The sequence below is a fragment of the Elephantulus edwardii genome, unplaced genomic scaffold, assembly GCF_000299155.1.
Source record: "Elephantulus edwardii isolate Elephantulus edwardi_28Jun2011 unplaced genomic scaffold, EleEdw1.0 scaffold00022, whole genome shotgun sequence".
NCBI classification, from domain to species: Eukaryota; Metazoa; Chordata; class Mammalia; order Macroscelidea; family Macroscelididae; genus Elephantulus; species Elephantulus edwardii.
The window spans coordinates 2984624-3003099 of record NW_006399772.1 but is presented as its reverse complement, the minus strand read 5'-3'; the positions used below and the strand labels follow the sequence as shown (position 1 = coordinate 3003099).

The 18476-nt window shown below is 38.5% G+C and overlaps 1 protein-coding gene and 1 pseudogene across 1 annotated transcript in view; one reads left to right on the top strand and one right to left on the bottom strand.

Annotated features, from left to right (window-relative positions):
• The window catches only part of MAGI2 (membrane associated guanylate kinase, WW and PDZ domain containing 2), a 1911292-nt gene that overhangs the window by 1613489 nt on the left and 279327 nt on the right, over positions 1-18476 (bottom strand). The gene's annotated exons all lie outside the window — the stretch shown is intronic.
• Positions 7306-9069, top strand: LOC102852166 (annotated as a pseudogene).

Below are 18476 nucleotides of genomic sequence, written 5' to 3'. Positions count from 1 at the left end.
GGGTCAGTCCTTCAAACAGAGCAAGGGAACAGAAAATATTTCAGGATTGTGTCTTTTAACCATGCTCAGTCAATCTGCATGCTGAGCAAATAGTATGAGAAGCTGAAACTTGAAGAACATGACATGAGCATGGAGGAAGACTAATTTCTGCAAAATCCACAGGACATAACCTTGTAAGCAAAAAAGATGGCAAATACTTACTAATGAAGATGAAAGATTTAATGCCTCAATTGTTGTTGTTGTTAATTGCTGTCGAGTCAAGCACGACTCAGAGATCCTGTGAACCAAGGCCTGAAACCTTTCTATAACTCTTCATTTCTCCAGGCTCATAAAGTTTCCAGAGGCATGTGATTTAGAAAGTGGTTGCCACTTCTGTTTTCAAACCTGTCTTAAACTGGGAGCTCCACTAAACACTGTCCACCATGGGAAGCCATTGCAGCATTTGACCTCCAATGGTACAAAGCTCAGCTTCACAGTAAACTGATACTTTAAGAGAGAAAAGTAACAACTCATATACTTGGAATAGGTTTTTCAGAGAGGATCAGTGTTTGGAGAGGAACTTTATACTTGGGAAAGTGAGGGTCAGTAGAAAAAACAGAAAAACATCAACAATACATTCCCCCCCGCGCCTTCAGGGAAAACAAAACAATGCAAAAATACGGATTGATGCAATGACTGAAATAATGGCTCTTACATAGAAAAGACTGTAAAGATGGTGCAGGGCCAGACAATGTTTTCCTCTGTTGTCAGAGAGTTGGAAATTATTCCCTAGCACCTAATTAAACATTGTCACTTTGTAGTTCTGTATGTTGTTGCTTCCTTTTCATAACTGAGGAGATCACAATCCAGATTCCATAGATCACATTTTGGATGTTTTTGAGTGCCTAGAATTTAAAAAACTGGTTCAACAATTGCTATGAAATAGCCATTTAGAAATGACAATACTTTACCTTATCCATGGTTGACTTTTATTCCCTTAGAGGAACATTTAATAAGGTAGTAAATCTCTAAAGAGATTTTCTCAAAATGATAATTTAGATAATTCTTTCAATATTTATTGTATATTGACAAAAAGAAAATGTTGCTGAATGGTATCTTATAACTTATCCACAATGTACTTTCATTTATGCATAAATATTGGGCTTATTTTAAAAGTTATTCCTTATCATCACGTGCAAATGTTTTGTTAAGTAAGAACACTGACTTACATAGAACTAGGTATCTTCAACTTTATTAGATTCAAAGCTGTGCTATATAATAGGGCTGAAGTGACACAAAAGTTTTCCCAGGCTATAATTTCTACAAGAGCAGATTTCTAGTCTTTTCTCCTACAGACCAGCGAGTGGTTTCCAATTACCAACCTTTCCATCAGCAGATGTGTGTTTGCATTAGCAGATGTGTGTGTGCATCATCAGGGCTTCCTTCTATGTTACTACAGACGAATGAGTTTTGCATGAATTAAGTTCAAGAAATCTTTAAACTTGAAAAGAACAACTTTACTCCTCTACCTTCTTCTGGCTGACTGGTTCACTGTACGATCATCAATAAGTCAAGTTCAGTTTTTCCTCAATATGAGATGCTAACATTTTTACACTGATAGAAAGGTTTTATTCTAATACTTATTAGGATGAAAGAAACTGCTTTAGTTAATAATTACAACGAAAATGCAAGGAATCATGTATGTTTTATCTATGTTTGAATGTATATTACTATATATATTTTTTGTTTTTGTTTTGTTTTTTTGAATTTTTTTATTTTTCTACTAGTTTATTTACAAAATTAATATACAAATTTGAACAAATTCTTTCAATTTGTCTCACCCCTCCACCCACCAAACCCAATGAGTAATCTCCCCTTCCCCCTTCATATCCACATCCCTCTGCTTCCAGCCTCTCCCACCCCTCCTGGATCCTTATATCTATGATAATGGTTGTATACAATATTTATCCTTATGGGACTGAGTTAGTTCACTCAGCACAATATTTTAAGTAGTATCATCTTTACCATATAGGTGATATATAGGGCAAATATCATATTGTTGTTGTCATGTGCCTTTAAGTTACCAATCAGCCGTGGACCTAACAAGCATACAGAACACGTGTGTCGTAGGGTTCTCACTCTAAAACAGTTTAAACTCTCTTAACCTTTAGACTCTTTTATCCCTAATTTTTCTGGAGGGCAGCTGTAAATCAGTGTTGACTTGATGACAGTGAGTTGGGTTGAGCTAATGGTGACATTTTGAGGGAGCTCTCAAGGCCCAGTGACCAATCCAAAGGCAGTAAGTTTGACTCTACCAGCTGCACTGTGGTAGAAGGATGAGCAGATACCTCCCTTGCAATTTGCAGCCTATAAAAATTCATTAGAGGGTCAGCTAAGAGTCTGTTCTGAAACAGTGTCAGTAGGTGAGTGAGTGAGCCTTCAATGTGCATCTCTGATGATGTAGGCTGTCATGTTTGGGACTCGTCCAAAAGATGCACTGTTTCTTCTCATAAAGATTTTCGGCCTTAGGAATAGTTAGAGGGTCAGTACTGTTCAATAGAATTAGCTTTGTGAGCAGAATGACTAAGCTCTCTCAGTGGACAGATAAAAGGTTGGCAGTCCAGACTCCTCAGCCATGGCAAGGCAGAAAGACGTGGCAGCCTGCCTCCCTGAAGACCACAGACCAGAAGTACCTACACAGCAGTTCTCCTTGACCTATAGGATCTCCATTATTGGAAGTGACCTCACAGTATTGCTTTCAGTTTTTCAAATATCATTCTGTTTTTCTTTGAACCACAGACACATTAGTTAAATCTCAAGATAAAATGTCATTTGTGTGTTTGTTGTTGTTTTTTTTAATTCGTTCATTCGTTTGTTTTTTGTAATTCTATTTTCTTGAGGAATCATCTTCCTTGATCTCTTGTAGCCAAATGAATGAAACTCAAAATTTCATGGTTCCATGTTCTCGATTCTCTACGGGAGGACCTGATTTACTCTGATATGATTTTAGACATTAGAACAAAATGGAGTCAGGTTTTTCTGTATGTTTGCTTAATTTTTAAACGGATGTTAATTGTTATTATTCAGTGTAAATATATCTGTATTTCTTAACATATGTAAAATTTTACCAGAGATTTAAAAATCCTGTTTTTATCTTCCAATAGTAGAGAACTAAAATCTATTAATCATATCACAGAGATTCAGTCCCACAGTTAAACCAAAACTCCAAAACTCCAAAACTCATGCTCTGAATGAGTGGTGCTCAAGATTTGGTTTCAGTTACATTGCCATTGGCTGGAAACTTAGCACAAAAGCAAATTTGAACTTTGATAAGTGTCGATAGTTGTAGAGGGCCTTCAGGCCTTTTTTTTCATAGGGTTGCTATGACTCGTGCTTGACTTGAAGGCAATCAACAATAACACTATATACACTTAATATGTATTTTAACCAGCCTTCCAAGTGATTCTGATGTCCACGAATGTTTAAAAACTGCTGCTATAACCAGTTATCTTGCACATAACCAACTATAACCAGCTATCTGCTATAACCAAATCTCTTTGTGATTACTCAATATAAAAATATAGAAAAGATTCAAAAGGATTTAAAATACATCCATCATTTCATTTTACTCTTAGAACAAATCATGATTGGAAAAATATGGAACTTCCTTATAATTGCTTTACTTTTGGTGTTTGCATGTGTAGACATACACATGACAGACAGACTATATTTAAAATGTTGTTGTTTTTGAGTATCGTAGAGTCCGAACGGACCCATAGCTGACCCTGCGGCAGGTTTTCAGAGGCTGTTAAGCACATGGGAGGAAACTGTTCATCAATGTTTTATTGTGTATATTTGTGTTTGTGTGTGTGTGTGTGTGTGTGTGTGCGTGTGCACTCTTGCATATCTTCACATGAGTACAGAGTATAGAATTCTGTGTTCTTTTAAAGTAATATTATTTCATGTGACATGTACTATTTCCATTGTTGCACAAGTATTGTTTTAAGTGTAACTGTGTGGGCCCATAATGATAAGGGTAGTGGTCTCTGCACATTGTTTTGAATATGACCATGTAGCCCAGGCACAGAATGTGGCAGGGAGCCACTTTTGTTCTGGGCATTATAAGATCTTGATGGCTAAGTTCCTGTAAAGTTGGTGAAGTGTCTCATGGTGTTGGCAGTGCCCCCATACTCTGTATGAGAGCTCCAATAAAGCCATGGTTAAGCCTCCTGCACCTCCTTGGCTCTTCATGCTCTTTTTCCAGTTGGCCACTGAACCTGAGCATCAGGCATTGGTTGATTGCCTTGGGCCCAACATTTAATGTAATGAGCAAGATACTTGACCTTGGACATCACAAATGTCTCACTGTGAGCGAGATTTGGACATGACATTCTAAAAGTAAGGATAATTAGTTTACTATTTATTTATGTTTGTTTATTTACTTATTACCACAAATTTACCTTCCTCTCTCACTGCAAGTTTTCATATAGGAACAAGCTGATATATGTCTAGAGTGAGGGGACAGACTGACATGAGTGCACGTTCCCCGTTCTTAGCCTGATTCAGGTGCCAGAGTCTCAGCTCTGGATGGTATTGAGTGGAACATGGACCTACTTACTCACATATCATATCCCACCCCACACACCCTTCCCTTCTTCCCTCTCCTCTCCTCTCTGCTCCTTTATGATTATTTCCTCTAGAAAATCTTCATATACTTACAGGTGTGAGTTTCTGCTGATACATGTCACTAAGGGAGCTAAATTGATCATGAGCTAAAGACACCTTGATTCTCCAATGAACACAGTGTCACTTATTTCCTAATTACTACATAGCCAACTTCTGATTACCCAAAGGAGATTATCTAAATACCAAGCAGTGAAATGAGAGGATTTCTCTGTTCTTTGTGGCTAATTTCTCCATAAAAAATGTCAAAGGGAGGTAAGAATTGTGTAGCTAAAGTAGCCTGTTGTCCAGGTAATATGATCTGAGGTGACTGGGGAAAGAGACAGGAGCTCTGGTAACATCCTCTATAGCTGTGTGGCACCAGCTGTTCAAATCTACCAGTGCCTCCACAGGAGAATGATGAGTACCTCACTTCCATACCCATCATTAAGATTTATAGCCTTGGGGAAGGGCAAAAGGGCTAGACATCGAACCAGTTTTAGCTCTGGTGGTATAGCGTGTAGAGAGATGTGTTGTTAACCTTGTAATTGTTGTTGTTAAGTGCCATCAAGTCAAGGAGGGCCCATAGTGACACCTGAACAACAAATCTGAACTCTCTCCTATTCTGTGATTAGGTATTACAATTAGTATTGTTTTTCTTGGCCCTATTTCTATGTTCTCTTTGTCATTACAGAGAAGTCCAACTGATTTTCATATGTTGATCTTGTATCCTGCTACTTTGTTGAATTGATCCATAATGTCCAATGTTTTCTTATCACAAAAGGAAAAATGCTGCATACCACCGCTGTTATAAAATAGTACCAACGTAGGAATTTTGGAAGAACATTGGAAAAGAGTGGATAAATAATGAACACACTGCAAGGGAACAGATGAGGAGAACTGTGTGAAAGGAATATATGATTAGGTGTTTTATGTATGACAAAAATTTGGAATAAGAGGTGCATTGCAAAATGTACTGAGGGAAGGAAAATGCACTAATTAATGAAAAAAAAAAAGAAAAGAAGTCTTTTGCCTAACTTAATTCATTATCCTCAATTATTACAGAAAAATCCTGGCATAACTCTTCAATTTTTAAATATGCTTTTCAAGGACTTCCTTTACAATTAATCTTTATTGGGCAAAATGTTAAACATTTCAGTAAGGTTACAATGACTAGAGTAACTGCTAGTTTATGTGAGGTCGTTATGGAATGAATTGCATTCCTGCAAAAGATATGTTGAAATCTTAACCCTTAGTATCTGTAAAACTTACTTGAAAATAGCACCTTTTAAAATAGGATAGAGTTGGTTCTCAGCTCGTTTGATATTTTATAAAAGAGAACAATGTTGCTGCGAACATTGGTATACAACCATCCATTTGTGTCTCTGTTCTATTTTCTCAAAGTATATTCCTAGTAGGAATAGCTGGGTTATATGAAATTTCTATGTTTAGCTTTTTGAGGAAATGTCAAACTACCTGCCATGGTGGTTATACTATTTTACAATCCCACCAAAGGTGTATGAGAGTTCCATTCTCTATATCCTCTCCAACATTTGTTGCTTTCTGTCCTGTTAAACTTTGCCACTGCTAACTAGGCTGAGTTGGTATCTCATTGTAATTTTGATTTGCATCTCTCTTATTGCCAGCGATTTTGATAATTTCTTTCTGTTTCTGTTTGTCATTTGAATTCTTTTCCTCTGTGAAAAGTCTTTGCATATTTGTAACTGGGTTATCAATCTTTTTCTTCTGGAGGCCCAGGAGTATTCTATAAACTTTTGTTATGAAACCCTTGTCTAGGACAGTATTTCCAAGTGTGCTCTTTCTGTGTGTTTCCCTCCCCCCCATCCCCAGTCAGTAGGTTTTCTTTCTGTTAGAAAAAGTTTTTTATGTGCACATGAATTTAATCTTTAGAAGGTCCCATCGTTTTTATCCTTTCCTGGTTGTTGTATATTTCTGGCTGTATTTGTCAGCCTCTATAGCCCATAGGCTAGGCCTTCTAAGCTTGTTCTTACTTTGTCTCTTTTGATGTTTATGGTTTGGGGCTTTATCCCTAGGTCTCTGATCCATTTTGAGTTGATTTTTTAGTGTGTTTGGAGGTGTGTATCCTGTTTCAGCTTTTTGCAGGTAACAGTCCTGTTTTGCTAGCACCATTACCATTTGTTGAAGAGGTTGTTGTCATTTCTCATTTAATAGGTTTTGTTTCCTTGTCACATATGCCAACAAGGAAAGAGGGCAAATGTTCAACAATAATCACATAGATTGAAAAATTGTTGTATATTTACAAGATGGAAAAGTATGTAGCACTCAAGAGCGACAATTGTGAAAATTACTAAATAACTTTGGAGGAACTGGGTAGCCTTATGCTGAGTGAAATAACTCAGCCTCGTAAGGACAAATACTACATAAGACCATTATCGTAGAAATAAAAAGTTAACTAGTAAAGCGTGTATGAAGATCCAGGGGGTGGAAAGTAGGAACAGAGTGACCATGGGCAGGTGGGGAATGATCACACAATTTGTGGGTAGAGGAGAGAGGTAAAGGAAATGGGAAAGATCTGTCAGGGATCTGGAAAGCCAGGGTAATGGTGGACATAGTTCATGGTGATTAATTTTTAAAAACATAAAAAGAGGCAGCCGTGCGATGGGTCCGAGCAGCCCATTGGCCATGGAGACGGAGGAGATGATGGAATGCCTGCAGGAGTTTCCCGAGCACCACAAGATGATCCTGGACCGGCTTAATGAGCAGCGGGAGCAGGACCGCTTCACTGACATCACCCTGATGGTGGACCGGCACCATTTTAAGGCCCACAAGGCTGTTTTGGCTGCTTGTAGTAAGTTCTTCTACAAATTCTTTCAGAAATTTACTCAGGAACCTTTGGTGGAGATAGGTGTCAGTAAAACGGCCTTCCGTCATTTGATTGAGTTCACATATACAGCAAAGTTAATGATACAAGGAGAAGAAGAAGCCAATGATGTTCGGAAAGCGGCAGAGTTTCTCCAGATGCTGGAAGCCATTAAAGCCCTTGAAGTCAGGAACAAAGAAAATGCAGCTCCACTTGAGGAAAATGATATAGGAAAAAATAAGGCAAAAAAAGAGAAAGATTGCAGAAACTTCCAATGTGATCACTGAGTCGTTGCCGTGCGCAGAATCAGAGCCTATGGAGATTGTGGTGGAGATTGGGGAAGGCACAATTGAAGTGGAAGATGAGGCCATGGAGACGTTGGAGGAAGTGGCTTCTGCCCGGCAGTCCATAAAATACATTCAGAGAATGGGTTCCTCTGATGATTCTGCGTGAGCCCTTTTGGCCTATATTACCAGCAAGTATCGTCCAGGTGATAGAAAAGGGCAGATTAGAGAGGAAGATGGCTGTGCATCTGACCCCACAAGCAAACAGGTAGAAGGTATTGAAATTGTGAACTTCAGCTGTCCCATATGAAGTACTTGTTCCATTGTGAGAAATGGAACCGTTCATTTAAATTGTCTTACCATTTTAAGGAGCACATGAAATCACACTCCACTGAGAGTTTCAAGTGTGACATATGCAATAAATGGTATCTTCGGGAGAGTGCATGGAAACAGCACCTCAATTGTTACCACCTTGAAGAGGGTGGAGTCAGTAAGAAGCAAAGAACTGGGGAAAAAATTCACATATGTCAGTACTGTGAGAAGCAGTTCACTTTGGACATTTTAAAGAGCATCTTTGAAAACATACAGGTGAAAAACCCCTTGAATGTCCAAATTGTCATGAACGATTTGCTAGAAATAGCACACTCAAATGTCACCTGACAGCATGCCAAACTGGAATAGGGGCAAAAAAGGGAAGAAAGAAGCTTTGTGAATGTCAGGTCTGTAACAGTGTGTTTAACAGCTGGGACCAATTCAAAGATCACTTGGTAATTCACACTGGAAAGAAACCCAATCATTGTACTTTGTGTGATTTGTGGTTCATGCAAGGAAATGAGTTACAGAGACATCTAAGTGACGCTCACAATATTTCAGAGCATCTAATAACAGAAGAAGTTCTTTCTGTAGAAACTCATGTGCAAACAGAACCTGTAACATCAATGACAATTATAGAACAAGTCGGGAAGGTACATGTGCTGCCGGTGCTTCAGGTCCAGGTGGATTCCGCACAAGTGACTGTGGAGCAGGTCCATCCAGACCTGCTGCAGGACGGCCAGGTCCACGACGCAGGGCTGCGCGAGCTGTCGGAGCAGGTCCAGGGGAGCTATCCAGAAGTGGGCCGGATCCACACCAAGGAGGGCGCCGAGGCTGCACGTGGAGCACATGAACCCCATACCAGTGGAAGTACCCCCTGGACTGCTGGACGCGGACCTGGGTCACGTGAGCCCTGAGAGCGTAAAGAAGAGGGAACGCATACCCAAGCCAAGACACAGGAGGAGGATTGAACCCCGCTGCCAGTTATAGAATGAACTAACAGATGAATATATTTTCTCATTTACGTGTTGCGTTTTCCAGCTGATTATTGGGCAGTGTGACTGTCTTTGTGACAGAGAAATGGAACAAAGTTAACTCCTGTTGTGCTGTTTCTGTTGAAGCACATTGGTTCCCCTGTTTTCTCCCTAATGCCACAAAAGAGGGAACTTTCCAGTGAATGGGAGACTTTGAGATGTGCATTTCTGGAAACTTAATGGGTTCTGTTATTTTTATAGAGTTGGTACGAATGTATCTTTTCATTGTCATAAGGGTTCTTCCCTCCCTTTCCCGGGTCATGTTCTTCCTCAAATTTTATTTCCCCTCCTGTTGAAAAATCAAATGTAAAATCATTAAAATACAATTAATGTATTCTAATGCATGTTAGAAAATGGAATACTTAGGAAATACAAGGCTGCATGAAGGAAAAAAACCATAATGAGAGGGAATGAATATATGAAACAAAGTAAAGGAAGGATAGAGTGAAACACAATATATATGAATATTGCAAGCAAACCAATATAAAATAAAAAATTGAAAAGAAAAGAAAGAGGAAACAATGTTCAATATAAGGGGCAGGAGGAGAACCTGCATGTCGACAGAGAAGGTTGACCACATGACTATGTACAGAGCTACAAGCCAAGGAATGAAATCAGAAGCTCAGACAAGGAAATGAAGTGATTCCTCTCTCAGTTCTCTCCGAAGAACCAATAATCTGATTTGGACCTCAGCCCTCCATCATGGTGATACAACACATTTCTGTTAAGGCCATTAATTTCTTAGGAGTGTATTTTGCTACGGTTGTTTTTCTTGTTGTGGTTGTGTACTGTCGAGTTGGAACCGATTCATAGCTGGCCCTCTGGTGGGTCTTCAGAGGCAGTTAATCACACAGTAGGCGATTTCTCCTCCTCTTGTAGAGCAGTTGGTAGACCAGGTGCCTGCAGCATTATAGTGTGGCTTCTTGTCACTAGACCATAAGAAATCAGTAGGCCTTTAGGCAAATTAGGCCGGTTTTCACCGTGTGTGTGTGTGTGTGTGTGTGTGTGTGTGTGTGTGCGCGCGCGCGCGCGTGTGTGTTTTGCAAAAAAGTACCTCTCTGACTCAGTTTCTATTAAACCATATCCAGTATCAAGATCTAAATGGGCAGAACGACGAGTGGAAAGTGCATCAGCTGGGCCGGGGTTGCCCTTTCTGGAGACGCAAAAAATACTTACAATAGCGCTTACTGATGCTGCCAGTGGTTACTAACATAGCTTTGGCTTCCTGAGCTGAGCCAATACTCTTTATTATCAATGTAGATAATCAACATTGAGCAAATCTGAAACTGGCAAGCCAAAACCAAAATGAAACATGAGTAACAACTCAGGATTATACTCTGACCAGCATTGTAAACACAATATAGAGCATTAGTGCCATATACTATGCTTTTCTTTTCAAGGGTTGAGGGCTTTGACAGTGTAATCAGCAAATCCCACAACTTCACAAAGCTGTGCCCTGTAACTAACTATACAGCTTTCCTAGTCCCTGGAACAATAACTTTTGACAACTTCCAATGTGAGTCAAGCCTCAAGGCCATGTTGCTTATAACAATTATTCCATTATCACAGAGCTGCTAGTACCCAAAACGCTTTTTAACTTGGGGGGGTTTAGTTTTCAGAGCTGTGCCACTGAGTACAGACACTTTTTTTTTTAATTTTTTTTTTAAAGTAGATATCTTTTAAACAGTCTAGAATTACATCTGCTTCCCTTTCACCTCAAAGAGAGCTCTTAGTATCAGTTATCTGCTTGGGCTTCTGGGGTTTTGTAGGTATGTTCCTGAAGTTTGTTCCATCAGGAGATTTTACACTATAAACACATACACAGAGAAAAATAACCTCCCAGCTAATTTCACAGAGGTCCTGCTCTGGTGTCAGCCTCAAATCAGTGGCCAGGGCTCAGGTTACATGGTAACAGTGCAAGGTCCATATTTCGTCTGTCAGTTTTCAGAGTTTCAACCACACACACAAAATAATGCCTTGTTTAAAAAGCACTTAGACAAGCCTCACGTTGTTTTCAAAAGACTCTACCCTCATTATTCCCACAATCAAGGGAAATGCTGGGAGTTGTGGAGAGGATGGAGAAAAAGTACATTTCACTAACATTTTATTGGGAGCTGAATTCCCAGCTGGGAACTGAATTTACAAGAGAAGAAAGCAGAAGGTAAATATACCGAAGTGAGGCATTTTAGCGGTTCCCTCTGTTTTTTGTGTTTTTCGTTTTTCTTTCAAAATAGCTTAATTGAAGTCCTACCAAGATAGAAATGATCACTTAGCAAACCACATCTTAAAGGCATTTAATGGAACAACTCAATCCCTAGTGGAACTAACTTTTTAAAATAAAAGAGCAATATCTAAGAATTATTATGGGAGAGTAACCAAATTAGATTCTTGCATAACTGCTTATTTCTCGCATTTTGATGAAATGCAGACTGCTCAGAAACTGGGGTGGATGGCTCTGAAATGTCTGAAAGCTTCTAGGCTCTGAGTTCCTAGTAGTAGAGATCTCAGTTTACTCTTCCCTGGAAGCCCCTGGTGACACATCCACACCCAATATGCACTCAATTAATGACTGGAAGTAATGGAAAGAATGTGATATGTGAAAATCCATGTTTACAATCAACATCCATGGAACCAGCAGTCAAGAAACGAAACAATGTATTACAATATGGACACAGGTGCTACCAAGGACCACTTTAAAGTGCTACAGAGCAAGGATATGTGTTTAAAGAGTAAGGTGCTTCTGACTCAAACCATGGCATTTTCTATTGCTTTAAGCACACATGATGGTTGGACAATGAATAAAGACAAATGAAAAACTGACGTCTTTGAATTAGGTTATTAGCATAGGTTATTAAATACAGATGACCAAAGAAGAAATTTGCCTTGGAAGAAGTGAATCCAGAGGGTTCATGGGAAGCAAGGATGGTACAACCTGGTCTCACATACTTACAGCATGTTATCATGCTATCAGGAGGGACAAGTGCTTGATGAAGGGCTTCATGCTTGGATAATGGAAGGCCAGGGAGTAAGAGGAAAACCCTTACCATGATGGTCTGACACTGTGATTGCAACAGTGGGCTTCGGCACAGCAGAGAATGTGAGGTGGATGCAGGATTGGATACATCTCCTATGGTTATAATCACTATACATCAGATCTATCTAAACAGCACTGAATAACAATACTTTATATTGAATGAAAAGAAATTACAATGGAGTATAACAAATGATGATATCCAGTATGTGCACATGAAAACCCATTTGTAACCATGCCTACTAATTATACAAGTCCCCACGGAATATAAAAGAAGTTCCAGTGATGCAGTACATAGTGTGTCTTGCTAAAACAAAGGCTTTGCCTTTCTGGACATTCAAATCCACCAGTGGTTCCTTGGAAGAAAGATAGGCATTCTTTTCCCATGTGATTTAGATCCTCTGAAAACCTGCTGGAGGGCCAGCTATGAATCAGTTAAGACTCAACAACAATGAGTAAGAGCATTTGGAGTTGAGATTGTTGACTGCTGTTTCACTGCCGAGTCAAAACCAACCCATAGCTGACACTCTGGGAGGTTTTATGAGGGAGGTAAGTGTATGGGAGGAGATTGCCTATCCTCCCAATGAGCAGCTGATGGATTTGAACCACGTGCCATCGGAATTGCAGCAGTTTTTTACCCCTAGGCCACCAGAGCTCTATTTGAGTTCCACAATAACCTAAAGGAGGAGTGGCATCCTCTTCCTAAACAACATACCTCTGGAACCTATGAACTTTGAGAAACAACAATAGATATAGAGAAACAACAATAGTTATAGAAAGGCTTCAGGTCTTTTGTTCATAGGGTCACTATGAGTCGTGTTTGAGTTGACAGCAAACAACAACAACAACACCTAAATAGCCTAAGGTTTTTGGTTTGAATACATTTAAAAGTTCAACAGAAGAAAACCTATGAGAAGAAGTGTGGCATTAGGATCAGAGGTAGACTCATCAACAATCTGTATTATGCAGATGACACAACACTATTTGCTGAAATTGAGGAAGACCCGAAGCGCTTGCTACAGAAGGTCAAGGACTGCAGTCTTCAATATGAATTGAAGATCAGTGTCAAGAAAACATTCTTATCAGTGGGCCAAATGGCAGCATCATGACAGATAGTGAAGAGATTTGAGATTGTTGACAGCTTCAGTTTGTTTGGCTCTACAATCAACACTCTTGGTACCAGCAGCCAGGAAATTAAGACAAATTGCATTGGTAAAGTCTACTGTCAGAGACCTCTCCAAAGTACTGAGGAGCAATGATGTCAGCCTGGTGACTAAGGTGCACCTGACACATGGCCATGGCCTTTGCCATTACTTGCTATGCATCAGAGAGCTGGACAATGACTAGAAATAACAGAAAGAGAATTCATGAATTCAAACTTTGGTGCTAGAGTTTTAAATATACCACAGACTGCTAGGAGAACAAACAAGTTTGTTCTGGAGAGGGTGAAGCCAGGCTGCTCCTTGGAGGCAAGGAAGGATTCTAAAGCTTCGTCTGACATACTTTGGGCATGTTGCAAGGAGGTACTAGTCTTTGAAGAGGAATGTCATGCTTGGGAGGGTGGAGGGGTGGCGAAGGAGAGGAAGACCATGAGATGGATTGATTCCGTCACTGGGGTAACGGGGATGGGAGTGTTGGAGACAATAAGATTCATAAGTGGTAGAGCAGGTTTTAGGGCTGTTGTACACAGGGTCGCTATGAGTAGCCAGCAACTTGATGGCAAATAACAACATAACAACAACAATAGGCACCATAAGGCATACAATGATTAATAAGGTAAAATTTTTCACAAGAATGATTGCCTGCATGTGATGTACATGTTTTTATCTTAATTGCTGTGACTGTTAATATTTCTGTAATTAGCCACATATTTGGGGAAAATTTATCTAAGGCTTAACTGTTTGATCTGAAAAGAATAAATAGCATCACAGGCATCTCTAGCATTATTTAAAATACTCTGCTATTGTCTATCCTGTGGCTTTTCTTCCCTTTATTCTCTTTCTCCTTCATAGAAGTGTCCTTGTATGAAAACGCCATTGTTTATTGATACTTCCCTTTCTCTTTTTCACTTTTTGTTCTTCTTCCCATAATACCACACCATCTTGAGGTTGGCTTTTCCATCATGTGTTCATGGTCTCCATGCCTTTTTCGTGTTTCTTCTGTGTCTTCATACACCCTAAACCTCAATCTCTGTTCATGGCTTCTTTGTGATTCAGGTCCGGGTACTTTCTCTTTCATGAGCCAACCAGCTTCAAGAACACCTCTGTGCTGATTTCTTGTTACTTTCTTGCTTCTGCTCCCCTGATTAATCCTCACCGAGTGCTGTTGTCATGGGCTCTGACAACACATAATGACAATTCTACTCATTAGAAACTCAATTATACAAGATTCTATGCTATTTCATATATGTCAAGTTCATCTCTTCTTGTGGGCTGTCAGTTTCCTGAGCCTGAGAATCTTGTTTTCTAACACTGTTTTATGGTTAATATTTGGTGAATGAAATTCGGCACCATACAGCTCCTATAAGTGAGTCAACCATCGGATCGGTAATGGACTTAAGCCACCGCGGCTGTAAATCTGGCACCTCTGACACACAGGAATAATTGGAATCAGTCTGCCTTCTGCTCTGCCTTTAAAAAACCTTGGATGGCAAGTTTTCAACAACACAGTTAATGTTTAAGGAAACGACATTAATTTACATAAGTCTGTAAGTAATTTTTTTTCATGACAAAGGACTTTGCTGATGTGGGTGATGCATTTGCTTATGCTTGGGATTAAAGAATGAGGGAAACCTATTTTCTTGGAGGTACATCTTGCAGTAAAATTGTATGATTTTACTGTGAAGACACAAATAAAGGAGGCAAAGAGATTTTAAATGGTTTCTTGTCACATCTCCATTTTATTGATGAGAAACAAGACTTTTAAATTAAGTTGTTTGTTACAAAAGTGCTTCAGAACCTTGGCTGTACATTGAAATCATCTGGAGTACTTCTAAAATGACTGATGACCGCCCCATCGCTTCCTCACCAGTCAGGGAATTCTGATTTAATTGGTTTGGGGTGCTGCCATGACATTGTCATTTCTTTTTGAAAAAGTTCCCCAAGACACTTTAATGAGAAACGCGCTGGTTTAAAATATCAAAGTTTAATGCTTTGTAATTTAAACAAAAACAAGTCATTTATGGTTTAAAGCTCCACGTAAAAAAACAAACACCAACAATACAAAAAAACCAAACAAACCAACAAACACTGATACTAAAACTTACCAAATATCTTAATAGTAATTTTATAAATTTCTTGAAAAATATACATCTTAAACCTCAAGTGATAACACTTATGTTCTTACTTTATGAAATCCATTCTTTTCATTGAAACGTGAGAGATTACGCTATAATTTCTGGTTTCACGCCTGTATGACACAATATTTGGAGTTCTTCCTTTTGACCAATAGGTGGCACTAGTCATTTCCTTATTGAATGGCAAGGCACCCTTTAAATTGCACTCTTTAATGGAATATATTTTATGGTTATTTCTAATAAGACACCATTACAAGTTTCAGCTTGTGAAATTTATTTTTAATTTATCTGCATGTGTTTCATTTAAATACTCTTTAATTACGAGAGCGCTTAGCATAATGAAATCTGAAGCTATGGATTGATTTAATGCCACAATAAAGATTTTCTGCTTTAATCCTTAATTAGTTCACTGAACTTGCATCCATTTAATATCAGCAAATAGAATTTTATTAGTGATAATACTGTTTTCAAAGAAGACACTTTGAATTCCATTCAATTGAAATCCACTGAATTCCTTCTAATAGGAATATCAAATTAAAGGTATGATTTGTAATGAATAATATTATTATTAAATTAAAACATATAACGAACATAGAAAGCTCTTTTATGAGTTCTATAAGTTTAAGATTTCTGTTATTCAATTACAATATTGATTACTTAAACAACATATAGAATTGTATTTGAGACTAATGGCCTAGCTAATTAAGCATTAATTCATAGTCTCTTTATTCTCATTAATTGCCTTAAAAGAACCAGCAAATGAAGTTAGGAGTCGTTGAGTTTAGGTGTTGTATTGTCAGTTTTGGCTAATAGGGACACCAATGTATACCACAGACCAAAACCTTGTCGATTCCCACACCGTCCTACAATCTTCGCTGTGTTTGAGCCTCCCTGGCACCGACATGGTGTCAATTCATTTTTTTGACGTCTTTATCAGTGGTCTTCCACTTTATCAAGTATGATACTCCTGCGGAGATTCATCCCTCCTGATAACATCTCTAAAGTATATGAAATAAATTCTCCCCATCTCTCTGTTTCTAAATAACTTTCCAGTCATATTCCCTCCAAAACAGATTCATTTGTTCTAGCAATCCGAGTGGTACTCCACATTCTTGCCATCACTGTCATTATTGCTGCTTTGGTCTTTCTTATTTGGTCTGGCGTTCACTTACACATGAGGTGACTGAAATACCATGGTCTCGCACCCAAAGTGCTACCTAGTTACCCAGTAGCAAAAGGCATCATTTGCAATACATTTTGGTCAATGGAATCTTCTGGTCCAGTTCTTTTAACTGAATGGATTCTCCAGTAGGTTTCCAAGGCCATAAATGCCGAGAGAGGGGTGACCTCTCTCCCTCAGAAGGGCTGGAGGATTCCAACTACCAGAGCAGAGTGGCTTTTTTGAGTGAATAGCATAACTCTGTGCATGCGAGTCACCACAGTTTTCTGATCAATGCAACAAATCATTGGATTTCTTAACTGTTGCTTCCATGGGTGTTAACTGTGCACTGAAGTAAATAGAAATTCTTGACAATTTCCTTTCTTTTTATCACAATGTTGCCTATTCATTCAGTTGTCTTGATGTTGAATTGCAATTCATACTGAAATCTGTGTCTCTGATCTTCATTGGGACATTCAGGTCCTCGTTGCTTTCAACAAACAACGTTGTGTCATCTATATATCATAGGTTGTAAGTCATTCTTCATTAAATCCTGATGACACATTCTTCTCCATGTAGTTACGCTCCTTGGATCATTTTCTCAAAAGCTGAAAAAATATTGTGAAAGGATTCAACCCTGACTCACACATTTCCTGATTTTAACAGACAGTCCCCCCCATCCTTTCAAGTAGGACTTAGCTGTCCTAACAACTGCTTCTAGGTCCATGCACAAGTTCTGCCAGAATACAGTTACGTTTTCAGGAATTCCCATTCTTTGCAATGTTTTCCAATATTTTTCATGACATCATAACTATTATTCTTGCAGTGAGTATTCATTGATTTCCATTTTTTGAGAGTTTTTCTGGGTAACAAAGCTTTTACTATGATATGTAGCTCAGGCAAGTCAATTCAACAAGTATCATCTGGGATGAATGTGTTCTCACTTATTTTAGAAAAAAATATATAAAGTCAGAACAAGAGAATAGAACCCTATACAAACATGTTTTTTTTAAATTCCATTACATGTTTAAGTTGGTAGTAAAAAGATATGAAAAACAGAGTTCTGAGTCCTGAAATGCCTCTTTTAAAAGCATTGAGCTAATTAGCCAAAGAAAATTACTACTAAATGATTCATTCATATTGGATAGTTAGCCTTATTAACTTAATCTGAAGTTCCATGTGTATTAGGAAACCACTTTCTTAGCCTAGAGACCTGTTTTTGGTGTTTGGGGTGATTTTTTGGTAAGATTTGAGAGGGAATAATATATCAATATATTAAATTTCTTTTGCTCTCAGAGGTTTTGAAGAGCTAATTTCTAGACCTGTAGCAACAACAGAAAAAAATTTAAATAGGTTTTCATATATCACCCTATATCTGACCATTTTACTAAAGATGTTTCTAAAGTGTTGGTTTTTCCTCTTTGAGAATAAACATCACATATATCGTATATTTTTGTTCTGATAACAATCTGTCTACTCAGCCTTAAGATTTTTGCTCTTACTCTGTTTTCCTCACCACCATCAGAGTTTTCCTATGCAATTATCTACTAGGCATTGTGAAATATGTTCTATTAGGAAATATATTCTCATCATTTGAAAATAGAGGATACAAAATTAAATCTGAATAGCAGATAAAAAATGAATAGCTCCTTTTAAGTGTAGACATATCTCAACTATATATTGCACAGGATATAACAGAATGTCTTTTCTATTCATTGCTAACCTGCATTCAAGTGATTCTTATATGTAGTGAAAATGGAGAGCCATTGAATGTGTCATCAGGATTGGAGGAAGATTCATCAACAATCTACCGTATACAGATGGCACAACCTTGCTTGCTGAACCTGAAGAAGTCTTGAAGTTCTTTCTGCAGAAAGT